Here is a 12,745-nt window from a genome sequence, read left to right as displayed (position 1 = left end):
TAGGGGCGCCTGGGTGGCGCAGTCGGTTAAGCGTCCGACTTCAGCCAGGTCACGATCTCGCGGTCCGTGAGTTTGAGCCCCGCGTCAGGCTCTGGGCTGATGGCTCAGAGCCTGGAGCCTCTTTCCAATTCTGTGTCTCCCTCTCTCTCTGCCCCTCCCCCGTTCATGCTCTGTCTCTCTCCCAAAAATAAATAAACTTAAAAAAAAAAAATCACTATATTATTCAACCAACACCTCTACCCAATTCCAAAATATTTTCACCATTTCAAAAGCAAATGTCATACCCATTAATCAGTTTTTCTACATTCTGCCTCTCCACCCAGAACCCGATAATGACCATTCTGTTCATAATGTATTTATCCATTCTTATATTTCATATCATGCATTTATCCATTCTATATATTTCATATTTCACGAGTGCCTAGCTTCTTTCATTTGTCATGTTTTTAAGGTTCATCCACGTTGTAACATACATTAGTACTTTATTCCTCTATATGGTTGAACAGTCATCCATCATATGTGCATATTACAGTTCATACATCTGTTGAAGTACATTTATTGATAGATATTTGGATTGCTTGACCTTTTGGCGTTTGTGAATAGTGCTATTGTAAACACCTATGTGCAAGTATCTGTTTGGGTGCCTGTTATCAACTGTATTCAGCTACACCTATTCAGTTTTTTCCTAGGAGTGGAATTGCTGGGTACTTGGAATTACCCAAACTGTAAGGTTAAAAGGCCCCATACGCAAGACTACACTCACTTTTGACACAAATTGCAAGTTAGAGGAATCCCCAAAACCACGCTTAGGTTTATTAATTTGCTAACAGTTTTCAAACAACTCACTGAAACTCCCGGTTTATCCAGTGATAAACCACATAAACCAAAATAAGATCAATCATCTGAAGGAAGAAACACACAGAACAGAATCTAGAAGAGATCCCAAAGAGGAGCTTCCAGTGTCCTTGGACATGTTACCATTCCAGCTTCCACGTGTGACAATACACATGGATCATTGGCAATTAGGGAAGATCACACAAGCCTCAGTGTTCAGCTTTTATTACGGTTCTATTACATAGGGTTGATTTATTGACTGTCCACATGGTTGATCTCCCAGCCTCCAGGTTGACTGTAGACAAAAGACCACTATAGGCCAAGATTGACATATGTGGTCAGCCCCAACTTAAGATCAGGTGTGGCACTGGTCATAAACAGACCCTCCTATCAGGTAAGACATAGATCACCTCCAAGAAACTGAGACTAAAAGCCGGACTTGCATTTGTGCGAGACCAATTTTTTTTTTTTTTTTTTTTTTACTACACATTGAGTCTAATAGTCTATTTATGTGAGGAATAACCACACTGATTTCCACAGTGCCTGAACCATTTTGGGCTTCCAAGAACAATGTACAAAAGCTCCAATTACTCTGTATCATCACCAATGTTTGCTACTGTGCATTTTTGTTCCTTTTTAAATTATAGCTCTCCTAGTGAAGAAGTGGCATGTCATTGTGGTATTGATTTGAATTTTCTTAATCACTAAAGACGTTGAGGATCTTTTCATGTGCTTGCGGGGCATTTGTAGATCTTGGGAGAAATGTCTATTTAAATCATTTGCACATTTTCTAACTGGAAGGCTTGACTCTTGGGTGTTTGTTGTAAGAGTTCTACATATGTTGTGGATTCTACTCCATTATCAGATATATGATTTGTAAATCTTTTCTCCTATTCTCTGACTTCAATAATAGTGTGTGTTTTTTTTTGATGCACACAAATTTTAAATTTTTATTAAGTCCAATTTATCTATTTTTTTCTTTTGTCATTTGTGCTTTTGGTCCCGTATTTAAGGATTCATTGCCAACTCCAAGGCTATAAAAATTACGGCTAAGTTTTCTTCTAAGCGTTCTATAGGTTTTGACATTACTTTAGGTCTTTGTTCAATTTTGAGTTAACCACTGTATATGGTATAAAGTAGATGTCCAGGGATGCTGGGTGGCTCAGTCAGTTAAGCGTCCAACTTTGGCTCAGGTCACGATCTCACCGCTCGTGGGTTCAAGCCCCACATTGGCCCTGTGCTGACAGCTCAGAGCCTGGAGCCTGCTTCAGATTCTGTCTCTGTCTCTCTGCTCGTGCTCTGCCTGTCTGTCTCTGTCTCTCAGATATAAAATAAAACATTAAAAATATAAAATAAAACAAAGTCGATGTCCAACCTCATTATTTCACATGTGAATATCCAGTTCTCCTTTCCATCACTTATGGAAAAAATTCCTTTCTCCATTGAATGTTCTTGGGATACTGTTGAAAATCAATGGTTCATGGATATGTGGGTTTATTTCCGGATTCTTAATTCTATTCCTTGTATCTGTGGAGTAAGTTGTGAAATCAGGAATCATGAATCCCCCCATATGTTCTTTTCCAAGATTGTCTTAGCTTTTGGACTCCTTTTAATTCCATATGGATTTAAAAATCAGTTTCCATTTCCATAAAATTACCTTTGGAATTTTGATAGAGATTGCCCTGAAACTGTATATAACCTGTGATGCTATGGCCAACTTAACAACATTAAGTGTTCCATGCTATTGCAGGAGGGACAAAACTTCTCTGCTCATCTTAAATTTTCAGCTAGGCCTTTTTAACAAAAAAGGTTAACAAGAGGGAAACAAAGTTTATTAATGCATGCAGTGCACATCACGTGAGAGAAGTTTAAACATAAAATAATGCAGAGACAGCTTAGAACTGCAGCTTTGATAGCATCTTCAACAAAGAACAATGAATGTGTAGAGAGTCGACAGGACAAAGAAAACAAAGGCTTCCAAGGGTAGCAAACTGTGGGAAGGTCATGGCAAATATGTGCAGGAAAGGGAAGCCTCTTCCACTGTTGGTGGGAATGCAAACTGGTGTAGTCACTCTAGAAAACAGTAGGGAAACTTCTCAAAAAGTTAAAAATAGAACTACCCTATGGCCCAGCAATTGCACTACTAGCTTTTTACCCAAAGGATACAAAAATACTGATTTGAAGGGGCACATGCACCCCAATGTTTATTGCAACATTATCACCAATAGCCAAATCATGGAAACAGCCCAAATGCCCATTGACTGATGAATGGATAAAGAAGAAGTGGTATATATACATACAATGGAATATTACTCAGCCATAAAAAATAATGAAATCTTGCCATTTGCAAAGATGTGGATAGAGATGGAGAGTATTATGCTCAGCAAAATAAGTCAGTCAGAGAAAGACAAATACCATATGATTTCACTCAAATATGGAACTTATGAAACAAAACAGATGAACAACAGAAGGGGAGAAAAGAGAGAGGGAAGCAATCCAGAAGAGACTCTTAAAAATAGATAATAAATTGACAGCTGATGGAGGAGAAGTGGGCAGGAGGTTGGGCTAAATGGGTAATGGGCATTAAGGAGGGCACTTGTGATGAGCACTGGGTGTTGTATCACAAGTGATGAATCACTAAATTCTACTCTGGAAACCAATATTACCCTATATGCTAACTAACTAGAATTTAAATAAAAACTTGAAACAAACAAAAAAAAAGGAAAGTAATGGAGTAAGATTGTTTGCAGATTTCTTTGGGCTGATAAGTGTCTGTCTCTAGTAAAAAGAAAATTTATATTCTGCTTTTTGGCAGAAAAGGGGACGGTACAAAGAGCTTTCCCTGCATTTGTTGCTCTACTTGCCTTCAGCTCAAAACAATTTTTTTTTAATTTTTTTTCAATGTTTATTTATTTTTGGGACAGAGAGAGACAGAGCATGAACGGGGGAGGGGCAGAGAGAGAGGGAGACACAGAATCGGAAACAGGCTCCAGGCTCCGAGCCATCAGCCCAGAGCCTGACGCGGGGCTCGAACTCACGGACCGCTAGATCGTGACCTGGCTGAAGTCGGACGCTTAACCGACTGCGCCACCCAGGCGCCCCTCAAAACAATTTTTTTAATATCAAAATGCATATTTTAGCAGGGCATATTCTGGATTCCTTCCCTATGAATGCACCGTATCTTTTCATTTATTTAGATATTCTTTAATTTGTTTCAGCAATGTTTTGTAGTTGCAGTATACACGTCTTTCACCTCCTTGTTAAATTTATATCTAGGTATTTGATTCTTTTGAGTTTAATTTAAGTGGAATGTTTTTCTTAACTTCCATTGAGGATTGTTCATTTCTGCTATCTAGAAACACCACTGATTTTTGCATGTTTACTGTGTGCTGTGAAACTTTGCTGAAATTGTGTCGACTGAGATGATCATGTGGTTTTACTGCTTTGTTCTTAATGTGGTACATACGTTGGTTGGTTTTCCTATGTGGAACTACACTTGTATTTCTGGAAAAATATCACTAAGTCATGTGATATGACCCCTTCAGGATGCTGTTGGATTCAATTTGCTACCCTTTTGTTGAGGAGTCTACCAAACATTTTAAAAACCGTTAACACCAATCCTTTTAAAACTTTTCCAAAAAGTAGAAGAAAATCTTCCAAAGTCATTTAGTCCAGCACTATTACCCCAATACTGAGGCTAGACAAAGACACTGCAAGAAAATTACAGATCAAGATCCCTGATGAACACAGATCTATATCATTTTTTATGTGTGGATCCTCAGATGTATTGTTTCAGAGACTGCTATCTTTTATCCTTGATTTTCTTATGCATTATATAAATTGGACTCGATAAAAATTGAGCTTCTGAAGGATGTATTTACAGAGTTTTTAACTGCCTCTTCTATGCTTAGAGAATAGAATCATAACCTCAGAAGCACCATGTTGATGGTGAGCCAGGGGTTATAAGAAACCTGAGCCCCGAAATTACTATATGGAGCATAACTGCCTAATATTCAGGAATGCAATTTGAATCTTCCATTAGTGAGAAAGAAATATGCTCTTACTGCATCTAGCTACTGGTATTTTTGATTTGTGTCTTTCATGCATGTTGGATAGAATTACCAAATTAATGAATATATCATCCTTTCCATAAATTGGTATCTTAGGAAACGTACAATCCAAAATTATTTCAGAGTCAATAGTAAATATAAATATCCGAGGACACCGTACCTGTATTTGACAGGCCAAAGCAGATTGTCTTCTATTAATAAAACCCATAGTGTGACTAGAAAAGGAAGTTTTCAGTGTATTGCTAACTAATTAAAAATAGACAATGTAATTTATTATTTAGAAAGCTCTATATCACCATACACAGGGACATCAGTATACTTTCATAGGAAAATAGAAAATATAAATTCAACATGAATTACAATGACTATCTCTAGACTATTACCTATTTTTTTTTTATTTAAGAGACAGAGAGAGAGAGAGAGAGAGAGAGAGAGAATGCAAGTGGGGGAAAAGGCTAGAGGGAGAGAGAGAATCTTAAGCAGGCTCCATGTTCAGCATGGACCCCAATATGGGGCTCGATCCCAAGACCTTGGGATGATGACCAGGGTGGAAATCAAGAGTCGGTGCTCAACTGACTGAGCCACCCAGGTGTCCTGCTAGACTACTGTCTTACAGGTTATTTTTTTCTCATGCATTTATTTTTTTTTTAATTTTTTAATTTTATTTTTTTTTAAATTTTTTTAAATTTTTTAAATTTTATTTATTTTTATTTATTTTTGAGACAGAGAGACAGAGACAGAGCATGAGTGGGAGAGGGGCAGAGAGAGAGGGAGACACAGAATCTGAAACAGGCTCCAGGCTCTGAGCTGTCAGCACAGGGTCTGATGCGGGGCTCGAACACATGAACCATGAGATCATGACCTGAGCTGACATCAGACGCTCAACCGACTGAGCCATCCAAGAGCTCCTTTTTCTCACACATTTCTGTATTTTACATCAATGTAAAGATATACAGAATCTTGTTTATTTTCCTTAAGCTTAATGTTGATAATGCAAATACCTCAGGGCTTCAGGAAAATGATACACAACCAAGATACCACATGGGATGTGTTACAACTAATTACTTGAATTACAGTCTGCAAGGCAGTACCTCAGTGATATTCTCTAGTCTCTGTATCCCTAAGGTCTTACTGGCATATATTTGTGACACAGTTTGGTGCCCGGATTTAGTTTTCAGGTGTCATCTTATCTCTGTTATTTCTGAGTTGTCTTAATAAATTGGAAAAAAAAAAAAAGTAACTATCTGAAACATTTAATGAAACATACTGTAGACTTCTCTTGCTTTCAGCTCTGTTTCTATTAATTAAATACTTTGCAGGAACATTCCTGGAGTTCATTCATCCAAGTGAAGAATTCTTCCCTAAATGACTCACGCAAGCCTTTCTGCATTTAAGTGAGTTGATTTTGTTTTACTTTAGAAGGAAAATATGGAGTTCCAGTAATCTTTGCAGGAGACGAGCACGTGTGTAGGACAAAGTGCCCACAGACCACTTAGTTCTGTGCGCAAAGGGTTTGTGGTATTGTATTCTAATTCCTTCTTTCTTTCAAATGTTATTCATCCTGTTTTCCTTATTTTGTAGTCACTCTACAGCCAGCAAGGCAACAAACATTTGGCAAATCCAGAATAACAATAATAAAAAAAATGGGCCTTGTCTTTCACACTGCCTACAATCTCCAAAGAAGAAAGTAATAATAACAACCTTATTTTAAATGATAAGCTACAGCATATGGCACTCGTTAGTTATAAACAGTAGAGTTTATAAAAAGGCAAGAAACAATGAGCAATGTCTCTAATAGTAGGTGGTAAAATAAAATATGACAATAGTGGGAATAAATTGGGAAAACAAACTATGGGCAAATGATCACGTATTATGTAACAGGTCTTCATAAGTCCGCCATGACTGAAGAAAAATGTGTCAGGTGGCAATGAGATTGAATTTCTAGATCCAAGAAGTTTTGGAAAAGCCAGCTGAACATTGTAAATTGCCTGCATTCACTTTTAAAATGTATTTGGAGTCTTAGAAGTCACTGGTTGTCAGGTTAAAGTAATTGTGGAAAATTATTCTCACAGTGTTGCACGGAATATTTCAAATTGAAGGAATGCTCCTGGGGTGTATGTCCATAATCTAGCCTTGCAGGGCTAAGACTTTTTAAGGGAGTGTCACAGTGGCTTTGCTGTGGGATCAGTCTTTGAGATATATCTTTCCTATAGGAACGAACACATGGGAAGCAGAGAAAGCAATAGTGTGTTAAGAAAACCTATAGCAGAATGGGGAAAATATAATTATGCATCTTAGATTAAATGCCCCAATGACATTCTATAGCGTTTCTATTGTATGGGTTCAGGAGGAAAGAATTTCTATATTGTATGTGCCCACCCATTGATAGGTGTCCATACTTGGGCCTGATTTTTGTAACAATGTAAGGTTTTTGGAATCCTACCCATTACTCAAAATTTCATTAAATAAGAAAGCTGAATATCAAGTATGCATTGCACCATGTCTTGTAGCCTTGAATTCATTACCAAAGTATCTACATCCATTGTAGTGATTTAAATTTTATATTACAAATATTCTCATTTTACTGTTGAGAAAATGCCTCGTGGCAGCAAGTAATTTTCAAGAAATATCGTGTGTTGTTTGAGATGGGTCTTTGTCCTGACACGTGTCCTTGGAAAAGCTTTAAACTTAGTTCAAAACGACAGAATGCATTTTTCACTGCAGCATGAGATTTATGCACACTGTCCAGTATCTTGAGAGTTTTCACTGTGTACCACCTATCCAGTTTCCAAAATTTACCACACTGAGAAAGAAGAGATTTTTGTTCAATATCGTTTTAACTGTCTTCCCTAGAAACGCAGCACATATTTTGCCGTGAACATATCTTGATGAATAATATAATATGACATGAGGGATAATATTAAAAATTTTCAAGATTAGTTCAACATAAGTGTATAAGTTTAGTATACTTCTACAGCACAGCTGTATCTGTGTTGAGAATATTGGATTACCAGGAGTAACAAGGGCATTGAAAAGGAGATGAGACAACCAAGAAAATCTTAAATTGACCATTTTGCATGAATGCTAGCATTTAAACTTTTTAAAACCAGTTAGAAGTTGATTTTCTCACAGTTTAAGGGGAGAGGCAGGTAAGAAAGTAAAGCAAGTCATGTAATTCTTTGCTTCTACCGTTGACCCTTGAACAAGATGGGAGTGAGAGGCACCAACCTCCATGCAGTCAAAAACCTACATATACCTCTTGACTTCCCAGAACTTAACTATTAATAGCCTAGTGTTGACTGGAAGCCTTCCTGGTAACATACACAGTCGATTAGCACATATTTTGTATGTTGCCTGGTTTATGCTTGTATATATGTATGTGTACGTTTTGCATTAAATATTGTATTCTTTCCATAAAGTAAGTTAGAGAAAAGAATTATTAAGACAAGTTGTAAGAAAGATAAAGTACTTTTACAGTACTATATTATATTTATTGGAAAAAAATAGCACATAAGTGGGCTTGCACAGTTCGAACCGTTGTTCAAAGGTCAACTGTATTTTTACTAAGCTCAAATTCATGCAAAGAGAGTGGCTTATGAAGTCAGCTGCCTATGATAATACTGATTTTATTATCTGAAATAGAGCAAAGTCTAGTCTGTTTTTTATGTTCCTGTTTTAACCTTGGTTTTGATGATTCTAGTCACAAAGTTTTTACTCACTGTGTAATTGTTACATAAGTCAATACTCACTTTTTAAATGTAACAGTGGAGGGGCGCCTGGGTGGCACAGTCGGTTAAGTGTCCGACTTCAGCCAGGTCATGATCTCGCGGTCCGTGAGTTCGAGCCCCGCGTCAGGCTCTGGGCTGATGGCTCAGAGCCTGGAGCCTGCTTCCGATTCTGTGTCTCCCTCTCTCTCTACCCCTCCCCCATTCATGCTGTCTCTCTCTGTCTTAAAAATAAATAAACGTTGAAAAAAAATGTTTAAAAAAATAAATGTAACAGTGGAAGGAAGTCTACTATTTTCAGCAACACTCTTAAGAGACCCATTGAGCCTCTAAACTTGTCTTTTCTTCTTTTATGTATTTCAGATTCTGGGACTTATTTTCTGGATAAACTTTTATATTTTGTCCACAGGAATCAAGAAAACCAGAGTAGTAGAGTCACCTTCATTCTGTTGGGCTTCTCAGAAAATGCAGAACTCCAGATGCCACTTTTCCTGGTATTCCTGACCATCTACATAGTCACTGTTCTTGGGAATCTGGGTATGATCATGATCATCAAGATCAGTCCCAAACTCCACACCCCCATGTACTTTTTTCTCAGCCATTTATCTTTGGTTGATTTCTGTTACTCTACAGTAGTCACACCCAAACTATTAGAAAACTTGGTTGTGGAAGACAGAACCATCTCCTTCACAGGCTGCATCATGCAATTCTTCTTTGCGTGCATATTCGTGGTGACAGAAACCTTCATGTTGGCCGTGATGGCATATGACTGATTTGTGGCAGTTTGTAACCCTCTTCTGTACACAGTTGTCATGTCTCAGAAGCTTTGTTCCTTGTTGGTGGGAGCATCATATTCTTGGAGTATAGCCTGCTCCTTAACATACACATACTTTTTGTTGACTTTATCCTTTTGTGGAACTAGCTTCATAAACAACTTTGTCTGTGAGCATGCTGCCATTGTCTCTGTGTCCTGTTCTGATCCTTACATTAGCCAGAGGGTCATTTTAGTCTCTGCCACATTCAATGAAATAAGCAGCCTGGTGATCATTCTTCCCTCCTATGTTTCCATTTTTATCACTGTCATGAAGATGCCTTCCACTGGGGGGCGCCACAAGGCCTTCTCCACGTGTGCTTCTCACCTGACCGCTGTTACAATTTTCCATGGGACCATACTGTTTCTGTATTGTGTTCCCAACTCCAAAAGTTCATGGCTCATGGTCAAAGTAGCTTCTGTCTTTTACACTGTGGTCATTCCCATGCTGAACCCACTGATCTACAGCCTCAGGAACAAAGATGTGAAAGAGGCAGTCAAGACGTTAATGTTAAATTATTCTTTGATAAAATGTAAAGCCAGAAATATGAATTAGTCCTTTTTTTAGAGTACTGGTAAGACTTGTCCAATAGAAAATCAGTCCATAAGGGTATGATACACTTGTAATTGACAGTCCATAATCTGTTCACTCTAATGTTTAATGAAATAACTTTAAAATTACATATGATGTTAGGGATAAAAGATTAAACCAAGTGTTTGATTCATAAATTGAAATACAAAAGTGTCTGTGTCAGTATACATGATCATGTAATTGCTCAGACAAATTTCAGTTCAGTTTAAGTCATGGAAGTGTGGGGTTTTTGAGATGGTCTGAAGAGTTATGGTTTATTACAAGGTAGTTTACTTCTCAATGTAAAAATAGTACCTTAAAAGCTGTTCAACATAGGAGCTCTGGGGTGGCTCCGTCGGTAAAGCATCTGACTCCTGATTTCAGTTCAGGTCATGATCTCATGGTTCCTGGGATCGAGGCCCATGTCAGGCTCTTCGCTGACATCATGGAACCTGCTTGGGATTCTCTCTCTCTCCCTCTCTCTCTCTCTGCCCCTCCCTTGCTCATACTCTTTCTCTCTCTCTCTCTCTCAAGTTAAATAAATAAACATTTAAAAAGCTTTCAACATAAAACTCTAAGGTTCCAAAAACAAAAATTATATTTAATTCCACAAGAATCATCTTGGTACTGGAAGATTCCCTGAAAAATAAAAATAAAAGTATATCTCCCTTAAAAGGTCCAGAATACAATGTAAATTATAACTGGCAGTACGAACAAATATAAAATATTTTCTATGTCTGTAGTAGCACAAGAAACCAATATACATTTTGGAGATACACGCCCATCACTGTAGTTTTTCTCTTTGTGTCAATGTAGTTGTACTTTTTTCATTTATTCAAAATTTTATTGTAATAGTACTAGGTACATTTTAGGTTGTAAGAAGTAATTTAGAGAGATCCCAGGTAGTTTTTACCGATTTTCCCCTATGATCATATAATACAACAATCAGGATATTAATAATGACACAATGTACAGATCTTACTCAGGCATCAATTATTTATTGATGAAAAACAATCATAAATTCCAGAAGGATGCAACAATAGCAATCCTATAGAACCAGTGAGTTGACGAAGGTACCTCGGCTGATAGCAGCTGGGTCACTTGAGCATCAATACTGAGCTAACCAGATCAGCTAACCTCAATCTACAGGCCTGTAGTTAGGTCATCTTTATTGGTCTATTCGGTTAATGGTCTACGTTGTAAGCTGAGTCACAATAAAGTATGCATAAAGCAAAGGTATATTATAAGTGCCTGTTTGGGTCTCACCTGTTAACATGTTAGGAGTTAAAGCAAGTCACATGGCTAAGCCCAAGGCCACGGGGTGAGAAAGGTATCTACATCTTGTGGAACTGTTAAGTTATAAGTCAACAGGGTATATATAGGGACAAGTAAAGAATCTGGCTCAAAATCTACTGAAGATTGACCAAAACATTTGCCTCATTGAACATATTCTTTGATAATGCCAGATAACTTTATGGCAGATAACAGATAACCCATGACTGTGGTAGGTTTCATCCAAGTTTTCTAATAATTGACTGGTTATTGTATTGCTTTAAGCAAATGCCTGGGATTAAATATAATAACTCACGTTTTCTTTGTTGTCTTAATCATGATTAAAGTTTATAAGCAAAGACTAGAGAGACATTCATGTGTGGTTGCTCTAATTCAACCACTTAAACATTACTTGTTTCTCTCCATTATTTAGAGTCTTATTTTCATATGGAAATTAAAAGCTCTTTACCATAATGCTTTACGTGGAATCAGGTATCTTGTGTAAATTAGGGATATATAACAAAATTATAATCACTCATTGTTTATCATAGCAATAACAAAGGATTTACTTTAATTTTTAATTGTTTGTCAACCAAGGGCCCTAAGTAAATGTTCCATCAGGTTCTTTCGCTGTGTGCATGCCTCTGCGTGTGTGTGATCTTTTAAGAACACAAAAATAAGTTAGGAAGCTTGAGCGTGTTATCATGGAATATTTGGTATATTCAGTAAGGTTTCTAAGGTTAAAAACTAGAATATATAATTTTTAAATATTGATTTTGAAGTTATGTAACGTGGGGTTTGGTACTTTAATTAGTTTTGTGTTTCTCAGTGGAAAACAAAATAAAAACAAGAAAAAGTGAAGAGCTGAAAAATCCTTTTAGAACATGATATTCTTTTATGTTGGTAACTGCTCTTACATATGCAGCTTATTTCCACAAATGTAATGTAAAGTGATTTTCAAAAAGCCTCACGTTGTATGTTCAGCCTGAAAGTAGACGTTCTAACAGTGAAGCTAAACACATTAGACAATATATTTGTTCACTAGTGGTTGTGTTACGTAATGGCTATGGGCTATTTTTTTTTTTCTACCCATGGATTTATTTTTTTTTTAATTTTTTTTAACGTTTATTTATTTTTTTGGGACAGAGAGAGACAGAGCATGAACGGGGGAGGGGCAGAGAGAGAGGGAGACACAGAATCAGAAACAGGCTCCAGGCTCTGAGCCATCAGCCCAGAGCCCGACGCGGGGCTCGAACTCACGGACCGGGAGATCGTGACCTGGCTGAAGTCGGACGCTTAACCGACTGCGCCACCCAGGCGCCCCTTTCTACCCATGGATTTATGTGCTACTCTTCCTTTAAAATTGTAGATGTAGTAGGCATAAATGTGACTTTCTTTCTGCCCAAGGCCTGTGACGTAACAGGTCCATATTGAACACAATTTTCTTTGTTTCCTAATATGT

General features: G+C 37.4%; 1 pseudogene; it reads left to right on the top strand.

The window, feature by feature from the left end:
• The first annotated feature begins 9,036 nt into the window (after nucleotides 1-9,036).
• LOC121043836 (olfactory receptor 5D13-like) lies at nucleotides 9,037-9,977 on the top strand (annotated as a pseudogene).
• The last annotated feature ends 2,768 nt before the right edge of the window (nucleotides 9,978-12,745 follow it).

This window comes from Herpailurus yagouaroundi, unplaced genomic scaffold (genome assembly GCF_014898765.1).
Source record: "Herpailurus yagouaroundi ecotype Mexico unplaced genomic scaffold, PumYag 187, whole genome shotgun sequence".
Lineage (NCBI taxonomy): Eukaryota > Metazoa > Chordata > Mammalia > Carnivora > Felidae > Herpailurus > Herpailurus yagouaroundi.
This window is presented reverse-complemented; position numbering and strand designations above follow the sequence as displayed.